Source organism: Anas acuta, chromosome 1 (assembly GCF_963932015.1).
Source record: "Anas acuta chromosome 1, bAnaAcu1.1, whole genome shotgun sequence".
NCBI lineage: Eukaryota > Metazoa > Chordata > Aves > Anseriformes > Anatidae > Anas > Anas acuta.
Window position 1 is genome coordinate 106,588,318 of NC_088979.1, and position 15,385 is coordinate 106,603,702.

At 35.7% G+C, this 15,385-nt stretch overlaps 1 long non-coding RNA gene across 1 annotated transcript in view; it reads right to left on the minus strand.

The window, feature by feature from the left end:
• LOC137850216 (uncharacterized) overlaps positions 1–15,385 on the minus strand; it is a 75,326-nt gene that overhangs the window by 48,605 nt on the left and 11,336 nt on the right. The window contains exon 2 of the long non-coding RNA XR_011092372.1: positions 12,727–12,888. This is a non-coding gene — a long non-coding RNA (uncharacterized lncRNA). The remainder of the gene's footprint in view (positions 1–12,726; positions 12,889–15,385) is intronic.

Sequence of the window (15,385 nt, forward strand, 5' to 3'; positions counted from 1 at the left end):
AACCCCACCAACTGGCACAGAGGGGAGTTTCACCCTATTTTCCTTAAGAGGATCTCAAAGCTATTAGGATTTCTACATCCTATTTTGATATATTATTTCACTGTGCTAGGAGTTCATATAAGGACTTATTTAAAATGATGATGTACTGAAACTATGCAAGTATGTAAGTGGGCATATCTTGTAGATGATACACTCATTCTCTCCAAAGCATTATGTCCTTTCCACCATATTTTAAAGAAACAATTTATCTTTAATATTTCCCAGTTCCTTATTTCCTTTTTATTCTTATAGTAGATGTGTTGGGTGGATACAGAAAACCTGCACTGTTACAATGCTGGAATTGTTCTCACTTCCTAACCTAACAGTCAAGAGGAGCACCTTCCTTGATTGCTTGCTTAAGCATTCACTAAATCAGAAAAATAAGTTGCAGAAGAACAAAATTTTTGATCTTCTTCAGAGAAGAGCAGAAATGCATCTCCCTTGCAGCATGGTCAGGTTTGTTCCAAGATGTCTATAACAATCACAGTTTTGACAAGCTGCACTTGTTGGTCACTGGCACAGCACTTGTCTGTCTGCCACACTCTTCCTGCCAACACTACCAAAGGATATCTGTAGCTCTGCAAGCAAGCTGTTGTGCAAGCATGGCCTGCCAAAACAGAGCAACAGAGCAAAAGAACCAGTAGCAGGCAGTCCTGGACTGACACTTGCCCTAGTGTCAGGTCTCTCAGCACATGTTCTCCTACCTCCCAGTTTCTGGAGATAAGCAACCACATCACTAGGTGGAGTGAGAACTCACTGCTCTCTGGAGGCATCTCATTGCTGTGGGTGTACTCAAAGAAAGAGGGATCAGGGATACCAATACTTAAGATCAATAGAAATAATTCTAATTCAGTTGTCTGCACCCCCAAATACCAGTTTACCTATTAATCTCAAAGATCCTAAGTTCCTTCCAGTCATAAGCTTTGTTTTTCATTCTAGTTCAGAAGTTTTCAGGGTGTACACAGATATGTTGTTGCACTTCTGAATTCATTTACACACATTTTAATGCAGCTGCTTCAGGGCAAGAGCAATACTGTAGTTACTAGATTTCAGACCAGGCTCAAACTAATTCAGCCAAAAAGAAGTGCATCCTATTCCTTAAGCATATGTGCATACGTGTGTGTATACATTACATATAAAAATAAAGACAAGCTGGTCTCAGATACATCTGCTTGTCCCTGTCTTGGATGACTGAGCTGCTGATCTTCCAGTTCCTTGGTAGCTATTTATCCAGGCTGTTACAACTGACTTCGTTTTTATGATAGTATGTCATATGCCAGTTTCTGGAAGGATGTCATGCTGATTTAGTGCAACATCATGCATTCTCTTGCTAGACATCCTTTAATAAGAGCTAGTTAAAAGGTGTCCAATAAATGTGATAATTAATTCTCAAGTTGTAAAGTCACAATGAAAAATAAGAGTGGAATCAATTAAGTGAGCTAACAGTTTAAATGGACTTATCCAGTTTATCAGGAGAAACTTTACAGTGCTCATAAAGATGGCATAAAAGTGTGACAGCCAGACTGAAAGTGCCAGAAGGAAAATATTTCCATCTACAAAAGCAGCTTGCAGCTACCAGGTCTTGTGACAGCTGCCATCCCCCATTAGCAGCAGTGAGGACCATGAAAAGGAGAAGAGAGATTTTGGAAAGAGGAGCTAGTATGGTAAAATAAAGCTTCAATTGCAGAACTGAGGACACTTGGAACATACACCAGAATTCATCACAGATCCCCCAACTGCAGTCATCATATAGGCCCTGTAGAGAACCTGTCCTGGCACAACAACACTTATTTTAAGTCTCAGGGCTCTATCTCCAGTGCAGTGATGCTCTATGCCAAGGGGATGCAATTCAGATTAGCTCAGAGAGCTCTTCCCATGAATATGTTCTTTTTTTTTTTTTTTTTTTTTTCCTATTTTAAATTAAGGATAAAGGCTAGCTTTCTGAATGACAAGGATTCAGGGTTTGTATCTCAGTCCTACACTTCAGCAGTTTATTTTGGCTTGGAATTTGTATTAGGGAAATACTCAGTTCTGAAGTAAATACTTAATATTAAAAGTAAGTTCTGAAATGCCTCTCCAAAAGAGACCAGAAGTATTCTAATACATTTATTACAGGTAGAATTTAAAGAAAGTTGTTTCCAGTTACAGGCATGATTTAAATGTTCGCACACATTTGTGTATAGCCTGTTCAGCTTTTGTACACTTCCCTAAGGACATATTTATATATAGTATAAATAATATATAACTTTTTTTTATATATAAAATAGTTATCACCATATTGATAAAAATTCTTTAGCACCACTTTGATGACATGTGTAAGAACAGTAGTCAACCTGTTAGTACCTCAGCACTTCTATTCCCAACCAACATAAAATACTAAAAAACAAACAAACAAACAAACAAGCCACAAGACTTTGCTGCCAGCCTGGCTGGTGTTTAATACTGCTACTGCATCAGATTTGGAGAGATCTATAGTGAATGTGTTTAGTATTATTGAAGGAGACTGGATGGCTTGGTTAATGGTAGTAGATACTATGCCTATGATGTCATACCAGATGTTAGTAAAAATGAACAGGAAGTGACATACACCAGCATCAGTGAGAAATGTTTTTGACTAATGCACGTAACAAGCCGTAACACTTTTAAGTTCCAGCTTAGTAGAGTCAACAAGATTTTAAGAAATATTTGCCATACTTTCAAACCTTTGCGGTCCATAATGTTAGAAGGGCAAGCAGAAAACCTGCATCAGATAGAGGGCTATCCTTTATTAGCAGATCTTTTCACTCCAAAGTAGACAGCAGTGTTTATAGTGCCATTCCCTGCAGAGCCCTCAAGTAGCATAGTGTACATGACTAAAGCATTAGTGTTTTATGCATGTATATATATATATATATATTTTTTTTTACACAGAATATGTGTATATCAAACAAGGAGACCTATGGTTCTTTATTCTGCTCCTAAGCATGTACATAATGAGAACTACAGTACTGACAATTTAAAACAGGGCTTTAAAAAAAATAATCATATAGCCATTCATTCAATCAGTTAGGTTTCTTCATTGCTCTGATTTTGTTTCATTTTCTTAAGAACAGCAAGGTTCGTTCACATTCAGGCACAGTAATAACATGTTGTTCACTAGAATAGTGATTTGCATCAGATAAATACCTTGAGTAAGAAACGTAGAAGCCAAATTGCAATGATCTTTGAATGACTAAATTATTATTCATCTCCACAGGATGAAGAGAACAGTGACATGGAGGAAACAACTTCCAATAAGTCAGGAGAGAAAGAAGTAGCATTACAAAAATGAAGAGGTATGATTGCAATACCTTACAAAGACTCTAAAGGAATAACAGACACAAGTTTTAAAAGTGCTTAAACACAACTCCTTTTCAGTACAGTAATAACAACATCAGAATTAGAGTAATAATACCATTGAATTGATTCCATCTGGATTACATATTCCTAAACTGGCCATTCCTTGCTTTGACTTCAGCCCCAACCCACCATTTTTTGAAGAGACATCTGTGGCAATCCAACCAGGCAGAATTACATGGAGAAGAAAAAAGATTTAGGGCAGGCCACACTAGGTAAAAAGAAGTACATCTTATATCTTGTCATTTATATGATGCACCAGTGTTAGGCAGTAGATAGGATACTATTGTCAGAAGTATTCCCTACCAAATCATAAACCCCAAATTCCTACTATGTCATACCTCCTCTATTATTCTTTATATCTGCTTGACTAGTTCTGACATGCTTGAAATATTAAGTGCTTTTATTATCCATGGATTTTTGTGGAATTAAAGGAACTGTTAAAGCTCAGAATTTTTTAAGATTTAGTGGCCATAAAGATTCCAGCTGGAAAAAAAAAAAAAAAAAAAAAAAAGCCTTGGATGCTACTGGATACTTGAAGATAACAATAACTAAAGATATAAGAAGAGCCAAAGGTTTGAAATACAGCTATGAGGTACTAAGAAGGATAAGCAAGAAGAAACAAGCCAGACAAAAAATATAAGCAAGTTTTTTATTAGTAATGATCTATAAGATTCTTTCCTAAGACTCGTAAGGAAGCCTACAACTACATTTGACTTCTCATTTCCCTTGCAGGGGTCTTGTTGCCATTACAAGTGTGTGTATGCACATGCACACACACATGCATGAAGACGTGTGCATGTGCAGGCACACATGCCTGTGTGAACTACCAGAGGATGCATTAGAAGACACTATAGGTACTGTAGAGGTAAATACAATGCAAATTACAAAATAAGAAAATGAACAGAACATTATTTTCTATTTCCTTTTGCAAACGTTGACAAGGAACATCTTAATCTGAAACAATCTAATTATAAAGGGCAAGATGACTATGCTAGACCACACATCCAAGAAAAAGATAACTTTGCCTTCTGAATACCCTCACTGGCACATCAATGTTACTTAAAAAAAAAAAAAAAAAAAAAGGCATCTTTTCATGTACACACCCTAGTAGAAGTTGAGGGTATTCAGTGCATAGGAGATTAAAAACCAAAACAAGACATTAAAAAGAACACAAACTTTTTCAAAGGCTAATTGATTTGATTTTGTCCCATCAGAAAGACTTTTTAATGTTCAAAACAAAACAAAAAAAAAAAGCAACAGCAGGATCTCAGAAGGGAAATTGCAGTACTTAAGTCTCTTCATACCAGTCAATTTGACAGAATTGCAGAAGACACACTAATGTTATTGAGTGATGATTGTGCCATTAAACAAAGACTAAAAAACATTGAGAATGAATCAGAGGGAGCTCAGAGTGAGATGGCAATATTAAAAGAGGAAAACGAGACACTTAAAACAAGAACAGAAGATAAACAGGGCAGAAAATGGAATAACTTATCAAAATGATTATTCAATAATGGCAATTATACTTTCAGTGAGATGAGACCATGCCACTAAATTAGGATCATAGCAACAGTTAATAAATTCCAAACTGTGTGCTGCCCAAGTAGCTATTTGGTACATTTCTCTGCAATAGCAATTAGAGTTACTGCAGCTTACAGCATAATTAAAAAAAGACAGAGGTCCCAAGCTTGTACATGATCAGGTACAAGCTTGGTACATCAACCTTAAGTTTCAGCAGGTAGAACCCACACAGTCTAGGTGCCATAAGGCTAGATCTTCAGCTGACTTCAGAGAAATACAGTGCCATGTAAGTTAGTGTCACACTAGGGGACTGCTGGCCAAGTGGGAAGAGAGATCAGACCTAAAAAGAGCCATGGGCTGTGTCCCCAGTCAGCTACCAACATGTTGGAAAAACAGCTATGCCAGTGTGTGCAGAAGTGAAGAGTACTACCTCTACAGCCCACCTGTAAACCTGACCCTGTTGTCAACTACTGGTTTGAGACAGACTTCTTAAAACATTGAGACACTTCAAACTAGACTGCTTTAACATGTGCCATTTCCTTCTTTTAAGGAAGAGAGTCCCCAGAGTAATGGCTTTTGCCATTCTATTTACTAAGAGGTATGGAGTTTATTTCACTTGATTCAGTTTATTCCCACTCCTGCTAATCAGAAAACCATGCTTAGATTGTGTCTGATCAGATACTGTTCATAAGTTTCAACAGAAAAAGAAAAAAGAGGGTCAAGATACAATATACCCAGAATCATGAGATCTCTAAAACATCAGGAACTAAATGAAATCTGAATGATCTTAGTAGAGGTCAGTGTGTCAGCTTTCAAATCTGAAAGCCAGAAACAATGGCTAGTTTAATAAAACACTTATGATAAAATATGCTTATTGTAACAGATTTAAACAGAAATTCTGACAAAGTTTTTCACATGGAAAAGTGTTAATTTTTTAAAAAATCAAAAATGACAACCCTTCATATGAAAACGTTGATTTGTAGGAGAGAGACAATCCTAAACTAAACTACAACAAAGAGGAAATTTCACTGAAACTGGAGATGCATATACTGTTTGTGAAAACAAACTGTCTCATGGCTTTTATAACTGCCTTCATAACTAGATTCCACCCACCAGAAATTACATCCTGCACACCTTCCAACCAACCAGGCAAATTCTCAGAGTACTTCTAGTAGTTACTGCTCTCTCTCCTACTGCAGATTGTTATTAGCTAGTCAGTCCTGGTCTTGTTCCCTTTTCCTGCCCAACCCCACTTAAAAGTGAAAGACCACTGTGGTTGATTTATGTTGATCAAGAACTAGAAAATACACTTTTTACAGAAGACTGGACATGCATTTTCATATAGCATTTCCGGCAGAAAGCTATAGAAATAACATATACAATAATAAAATATATAATATTTTTTTTTTTTTTTCCAGGAAGTTTTTTATGGTAAAGAGTTGAACTTCAGATGGATGTTGAACAGCAAGACCTCCATAGTTACATGTGAATTACAGGCACCTCCTCCTGGTTCTGCCTCTATGACTGCAAATACAAGTTAACTTCTATGCTGCTTGATGACTGAGTTATGCTGCTTGATGACTGAGTTTTCTAAGCAGACCAATATTATTTTTAGCTACTTATATCAGTAGATGAGTTAGGGAAACAGGACACACTGCAGCTCATGAGCTGCATCCAAGTGCAAATGCACTATTGTAAAGTAGCATCAATGCCTCTTTTAATGCATTAGCTCTGTAAAACAGACTACATGCAAACAAACAACCTCACATGCTTGTATGTATTTTATCAGAAACACTGTATGGCACTATTCAGTAATGATCAAAATATGTTTGCTATCGAAGCATGAAAGTAAACAGAAAATTACAAGTACAATCTGTAATGCATGTGCTGATTAATGTCTTATTTATGATAAGACATCATGTCTTACGTCCCTCATGTCTCTACTTTCATACCTTAAACATAACCAAGAAAATATACATGTTAATATGCTTAATAATAGTAACTTATATGAGGTCAGTTCTCTAAATAGCATTTTACTATCTGTCTCCTACATCATGTGCTTTGAAAAGTCAGTGGTAACTCCTAAATTTAACAAACTGTTAAAGGTCAAAGAAAAATGCTTTAACAACATTGTGGAAAAATTCATCTGCACCTTCAACAAACTCCTCAAGTTTATTTTTTTTTTTAAATATTATTTATTATTATTTTTTTAAATCGCAATACTGTCAATGACAGAAATGGTGATCTTAGAGGTTTATTTTTTCTCTAAAATGTCTTTAACTTATTTTATCTAATCTAAAATTAGATAAAATCTTAAATTAATCACTTTTAGCCAGATTTGGGCATGGAGGGGATGATTAGAACAGTCATAGGTCTTCATTCTTCCTACAGATTTCTCGTCTAGATGTTTTGAATTGTCTCTGTACCAAAAATGAGAAACTACACTTACTGACACTCACTGGCAATTTCCTCTCTTTTAGAAAAGACAGGCTTTGCAGAAAATGGAGGTGCAACAAGTACTTTCTTGTTTGTAACTCTTGTTGCAGGAATCTTTACAGAAAGGGTAGTGCTATAGTAGCTACTTTAATTAGAATAAATATTTGTGAAACTGGAAATTGATTCTGAAGACCTTGATTCTGTTCCTAGGTAGCAAGTTCAAACATGGGTTAGGGTGACATCACTTTGTTTAGCACTTCACTGTGTCTCTAAAAAAAGAGTGCGCATGGAAGGGTACTTTCAGATGTCACACAGTACCCAGAAAATCCACACACATGCATGAACCTTGATTACCTGAAGTTTTAACTTCACCTACAGAGTTCTCATAACCAACTGCTAACAACATGCAACATTTTCTTGTGCCATGAAATCTTAGTTACCTGATGGCTTGCCAAGCAAACCACTGCAGCCTGCACCTTTAGTTTCAGCAGTCTGCAGCCTTGGGACAGTGCATCATCTGTCTTTAAAGAAAAGTAAACTACTAGATTAGGCTGAGTGATACCAACCAGCTTCTGTAAGTTTAGTTCTACATATTGTTCAAGATAAGTTAATTTGCTTCTCTGGCACTTCTCTATATCCTACATGTAACATGAATCCTCACTGCATATTCATATGCTACAACTGGACACTTCTGATATATAGAAGTTTAAGGCTTTTAGACTATAGATTTGTGAAGAATATAGTATTCTAGTTCACTAACAATTTTTTAATACATGGTATCTCATGCCGTAGTGGCCGGTAAGACATACCTCACTTTATTTTGTGATAGCACTGTTTAACGCAGGAAGGAAAATAACAACACAGGAGCTGGAGAGGAAATTGAAGTGTTTTTGTAAATTTGTTTGCCATTTATTAAACTCTGCAATGAACCCCTGAGAAATAGAAGTTGTGTTCCCATTTACCAGATGAAGGGGCTAGAGCGTAATGGTTGCTCCTAATACCACAACACAACTACACAGATGTCCTATAGAACTCAGCCACTGCTTTTAGTGAGCAAATGTTAACCTGGCTCAGAGAAGTCCATGTGGTATTTTGATGTTTTGAATTCTTGCAACAATAGCAGTGCCAGCTAAATCAAATACAGAACATTATATTTTTATACAAGCCCTTATTCTATTTAAATCTGTTTCTCCTCTTGTTAAAGTGACTAAACAAGGAGTGTCAGTGTATCTTCTCCATAGATGGATAACTTTCAGAGTAGGTACTCTCTCCAAATAGCATAAATATTTTTACGACTGCACTTCAGTAGACTGAAATACAGCAAGTTCAATATTATCCTCATCAAGCTCCACAAAATAAAAACAAAAAACACCCCAAACCAAAAACTGTATTTCATATCTCTACTGTGGGATATATATTACAAAACTCAATTTGCTGAAATAACTGTTCTTTCTCACATGTGGCATCACATTTGGCATCTACATCTGAAAACAGTAATCACCCGGGACTTCTATTTTTTTTTTTCGTGTAAATACTTGACCTCAGGTAATCTACAACATTGTGCAATTTTCAGTCAAAACCTGTGTAGTATCAATCATGATCTCACCCTGTTCCTTTTATTGTTAACCCACCATCTCTTTTTCCTACCTCATGATAATTTTCTAAGTGGTTGCTGCTGTGACAGTTTTTCTAGAACACTAGTTACTTTCCATATAGGAAATCCCTAGGGCAATGTCACCTTACACTACAATTAACCTGTCTGATAGCAGATTCTGAACTTCAAACCTCTCTCCAAATCCTTGCTCCTAGCTTTAACAGTTTATTTCCTTTACATACCATGTTGCACAAGTAACTTGGCTGCTTTTTAGAAAGGTTGTTACTTGTAAAGCTAGCAGGAAAAAACATCAGAAAGAAAAACACAACACCAAAACAAGTAAAAAAAAACAAACAACAAAACAAACACAAACATTGCCCTAAGGTTGACTGCAAATACTGCTATCCTCTTTACCTCTCTGAAGAAGAAGATATGAGAATTACAGTAAGTATACTAGTTCTTAGAACAGAGATACTCGGGTACATATTTTCCAGTTTTATTCTCTTGTTTAGCATCAATCTAGAAATTGTACCCTCATTTAACTTAACGTTACACTAAATAAGAACACTTCAACTATGTTAGTAATGTTATCCCAGATTAGAAAATCCTTTAACTTGTACGTGGTTTAAGATGGATGAACAACAAGCTATCAACACATTTGGTATTTGTGCGCACAATGACATTTCCTACAGGTCCTCCGCTAGACAATCAAAAGGTTTAATACAAACAGATCCTTATGGTGATGTACTTTTTAAATTAACAGAAACCTACAAACAAATGGAATTAAATTTTGCTTAGGAGGAATGAACATTAGGCTTACAGGTTAACACAAAATTAAAAGAAATAAATGACAAGCTTGTGCACCTTATAATTCTTTCAGGTGTTAAAATACATAAAGAGGCTATTAGAATTAGACATCTGTAGGATGCATAAACACCACACATGGAACTATCTTAAAGGGCTCGCAGTGCTGCATAGCTCTGCCTTCTTCATTACATTCAAAGGTGAATTTCCTCAACTTGACCTCAAATGACTTTAAGGGTGAGAAAATTAGTAAACATTTTACTTATTTTCATCTCTGTAATTTCCTCTTTTCTCTCTTCTTTAAAGCTGCTTCCTAGCTATTCAGAATTCCCCTCCCCGATAATAAGAAACGTCACAATTGTTAAATGTGCTACCATTTCATTTCCTCCTGGATTTGACCACGGTCTTTCCTATTTCATAAACTAATTTTATGAGCTCCCTCTCTATGACTACGTTTGCTGACTCTAGTGAATGAGATGTTCCTAGAAAACAGATCCAGTATCTCCAAAATTTTTTCTTCAGACCATGAAGCTTAACCTGCTCAACATTTTTTTCTGAATATGTAAATAGTAGTGAACAGATGTCTTTAATAGAAAAAACAGTTCAGGCAGTTAGATGTCAATCGTTTCATTTAGACTTTACATACTGTTTAAAAGTAATAATTGCACACTCCTAATGAAAATAATACTTTGAGATGGAAGTTAACCTCCTGATCAAGAACTTGAGATGCTGTCTCACCTAATGGTAACTTCATTGCAAGTAGTGATATACATTACATACCATATTCTGGGGACAGCAAGGATGATTGCATAGTTTTGGCAGTAAATATGTGCTGAAGTGAGGGAGCTCATTACAGATTCCTGTAAACTAGTACAATATCTGGTTTTGTAGATAAACTGATGCACAGTGAGGCAAGGGTTCCAAGGTGCAGAAGCACATTGAAACAACAAAGCATATTGTTAACTTGCCATATGGTACCTGCATAGATCTCCATGTATCTCAGTGCTAACTAAATGGAAAAGGACAAAAATCAATAGCAAGAGAAATTGCATTTTCAGGTTTCAAAGTGCTGCTGGTAATGCAGAAGAAGGAAATGTTGAAAGTAAAGCAACCACCAGTGTCCTTTCCACACAGAACTTACTTTTGTTTACCATTTGCATTGGTGATTTATATTGATGTGGCTATGGCTCAAAGTAATGGACTGATCTGGAATACTGATGAAAACTACCAACTAATAACAAGAACTAGATATATTATGATAATCTCCCTGTCTGCAAAAAACCTAATAGATAATTATGAATAATTTAGGGGGAGAAGTATTTTAACAAGTAGTAATGACCGCATAACTCAGTGCTGGAGAAGAGGCAGTGATTTTTTTAATTAGTGTTTTTCTTCACGTTCCTACTAGATTCAGAAAACAACAGGGAACCTCCTGTGAAGCTACTTAACATCCAAGTTCTGATATATTGCATTAGTAATCATGACTTTGTTATTTGAAATGAATGGAAACATCATTGACACCTTATACTGTATTACAGATTTCTGTTTTTCTTCCTACAGTTTGCTCAGTACTTTACTGTCAGTATCAGATAAGCAGTTACAATTTTTTTTTTGGAGGTGTGTGTGTGTGTGTGGGGGGGGGGGGGTTGAAAGACTATTTAGAAAGCATTTAATGGAAGAGTTTAAAATCATCCAAAAATTTAACATAGAAATGAAGCAATGTGTCAAACTAAGGAAGATATATGTTTCTTTTCTTGTGGGCCTACAAGGTGAGCTTTGTTTTTACTACTAGCTTATTTGATTTTCCATCACTATTATATAGAGCAAAACACACTTCTAAAAAATATATCTAAAACAAGAAAACAAAAATAATACTCCAACATCCACAAGCAGTTAGGTGTATTTTACATGCAGAAGCTATTTCAGGCCAGTAAGATAACCTACACAAAGTCATAGCAGAAAGCAAAGCATCCTAGCATGAACACACAAGGATTTGTAACAGGACATGACCATTCATACAACACACTGCCATTGTCCTAATATCTTCTAGCCACATTATGTAATAACTTCATGTATTCAAGATGTATTAAATACAAAATGCTGTTCAACACCAACTCTTCAGCAGATTCATTCCAAACTTGTCTTTATATATAGTTGTGTTTCAAGTATTATGAAACAAACAACAAAACCATCACTTGAACAAAGTTCAAATAAGATAATCTTATTCAAAAACAAACAAAACCCCTACTATGTCTCCATTTCTTCACAGAGCCCCCAGCTTTACAAAGCAATCAAATCATCCGTGTGATATAATGAAAGCAGTCCTTACTGTTTTGAGACTTAATGCTGGCTCTACTATAAAGTTTATGTTAAAGTATTTCTATGCTGCAGTATTACTTTTCCCAACCAGATTCCACTCCCCCCTCCCCCCACGAGTAATAGTAGTATCCTCTGAGATTTTTATTCCACCGTCTACAAAACATTTCAGTTGAAAGTGAGAAAGATCAATCCTACATTTTCCTCAGTAGGTTTGAGAGCATACCTACACCAACTGTGAAGGAAATCATCTCAAACACATCTTGTTTGCAATCATATGTATGTATTATATAAAACTAGCCTAGTACAGTACAGAAATAAAGATATGTTGGAAGTCCTTTGTTCACTCTGTGGGGAGTTTCAAATATGCCTTCTTGTTTCTGTGATTTACAAATGAAATACAACCAAGAAGTCTCTAGTGGTGGATATTATTTGTCACTCAAAGTGACAAATAGGTTTGTGCTGTCATCACCCAGTGTAGTGAAAAATAAGTTCCTGAAAAAACCTTCGAGACAACTGAAGTGCTAGAGAATACCACTGATACTTTTGTGGTCAAGAACAATCCTTATGTTCACCTCTGCCAGAGGCAGCTAATATTTCACAATAATACTAATAGTATTTCATAGTTGAGTTCTTACCTGAAAAGTACAGTTTGAGGATTTTAAGATAGTTCTGAATTATCCTCTACTTTCTTTTCTCAGATGGTTCTTTGACATCTTGCTTTGTTGAAGACAGATTGATCAAATACACATGTCCATTGTAAAAACCTTTTTAGGACACCTCCCTCTCCTTTGGTTACACTACAGAAAAAAAAAAAAAAAAAAGCTCTGCAAACAGAAGCAAAAGCAAATTCACATTTCATTTAGAATAACAATTTGTCTGCAGAGCATCGCAATACTTTCAATTAAAAGATTTTCCAGAAAAATGGAGATGTGGATCTTCTTCAGAAAAAGTTAAAAAAAAAAAAAAGCATTAACGTATAAACCCTACAGGGGAAAAAAGTATTTTTTTTTCCCCAATATGAACTACCAGCACCATCTCCATGGAAAAATTTCAGACATCACAACTCCATGGAAAAACATATCTTACATTGTTCTTCCACAAACACAGGAGTATTTAATTGTTTCTACTTCAGAGAAAAACTAAACATCTTTTGCTTCCAAAGTATAAATCTACTTCAAGAGAAAAAAAATACACTAGTAGACTAACTATTTTATACCCAATTGTAATGCAACACAAAGTTCCCTGTAAGTATCTTTATTCTTTTAATAAGCAGTTAAAGACAATGTTTGCTTATCTGATAGTGTTATTAGTGTTATTTTCTAATAGATGAGAAGTTATTAAAATACAAGGTTGCTTAATTATTCAAGTGAATGAAATGATGTATATTTGGTTTGCTTCAAAAGACAAAGTTGCACAGTGATACAGCTTACTTTGAACAACCACAACAGGTTACCCTCCAGGTCTATCCAAAGAGCATACTCACAACTAGTGACAGGACTAGAGGGAATGGCCTCGAGTTGTGCTAGGGGAGGCTCAGGTTGGAAATTAGAACGCATTTCTTCACAGAAAGAGTAGTCAGCCATTGGAACAGGTTGTCCAAGGAAGTGGTGGAGTCACCATCCCTGAGGGTGTTCAAAGAAAGGTTGGACTTGGTGCTTAGGGACATGGTTTAAGGGGTGACATTGGTAGTAGGGGAATGGTTGGACCAGATGATCTTGGAGTTCTTTTCCAACCTTTATGACTCTAAGTTGAACACACTCATAAGCCTGCCTACAGCTAAGAAGTTGCACCAGCTAAACTAATGGAATAATCTACTTTTACTTGCAAGTTAAAGTTTTGGTATTTTGCATTAATTTTAGTCTGAATTACAACAGTTTGTCTCAGCACTTTGGTGTTAGCTAGGAAAGCTTGCTTCTAGGCCATATTTAAGCGTTCCCTCTGCCTGCTCAATTCTGCAATGAAACTGCAACATCCTACAGAACAGTAAGATACACAGGTTCAAGAAGAAGGGGATAACTCAAACAAGACTACTCTGTTTATATTAAAAGGGAAGACTAATAGCATTCAGAAGTCTAAAAAAGAGTTTTGTTGGCATTGTTTTTCTGTTCAATTGTTAATCACATTAGACTTCCTGGTTTACCACTTTAGCAGCTCATTTTCTCTTGGAAACTATTTTACCTCTTTCTGAAGCCTATGTATGCCAGGCAGGATGTGGTACTGACAATAAGCTCTACCTCAAAGAAATCCTGAAATAGAGATATGTTCTCTATCACTTCACCCAAACCCAGGGCAGTACCTCAATTCCCATCTTCTCCAGTACAGCAGACACCAAGAATTAAGAACATTTGTGTTACAGACAGGTAATGCTGAAACAAGAGAAGACTGTTCACTTTCCAACCCCCGTACATGACAGTATGCAGCCGGGTCTGCTAATCATGAAAAGCAAGACAGAGTCCCAGTCAAGAGGAATTACCATGCAGTTATGAGACAACCACTGTTATTTAGTGTCACTAGGCTCAATATAGAAGCAATTATTTTTCTCACCTTAATCCCTTTCTTAGTTATTAGTTTTCCCTTAAACACTAAAAACTTTCATTAGACATGGGATTTGCCACCACAAGGTGAGAGCAAAGTCAAGTGTTAAGAGGTTATCACTAATATCTCCAGGACTTTAACAAACTAATTTGTTAATCTATTCATCAACACTGCTCAGTCCATTTATCTTTCTTTGTCAACAGTGGGTTCTTTCACCCCGTTTTTTTTTAATTTATTTTTTTTTATTTCTGATGTTGACACTCTCAGAAATAAAAACAGCATTGGGTAATAAAATATAAATTAAAATACCAAAATACAATAACTACTTACTTTTCACCTCCTGTTTTTGAGACTTAGAACAGACACGTTCAAGAGATGGGAAGTTCCACACAATTTTTTTTTTTTTTTTTGACATACTTGGTCATTCTGGCTAACTATATTTAGTTTGTGTAGTATAGTCATTTGGATCAAAAAACATTCTGTTGCCCATATTTTAATATATTACTTCAAAAATAATGTAGTATACATTACACTGATTTTAATTACATCTTTAAGATGTCAGAGAGATTTCTATTTTATGTTGCCTTCTTTACCTGAGTAGTACTAAGGTAAAATATTATCATGTTTCGTTTATTAAGAAAAAAATGTTACTGAAACATAGAACCTTGACGCACTTTCAAATCAACTGAGACAAAACTTATTAGAAAAATGATTTCTACAAAGCAACTTGGAAAGTCTTTCTAGTTCCTGCTTTTCTCC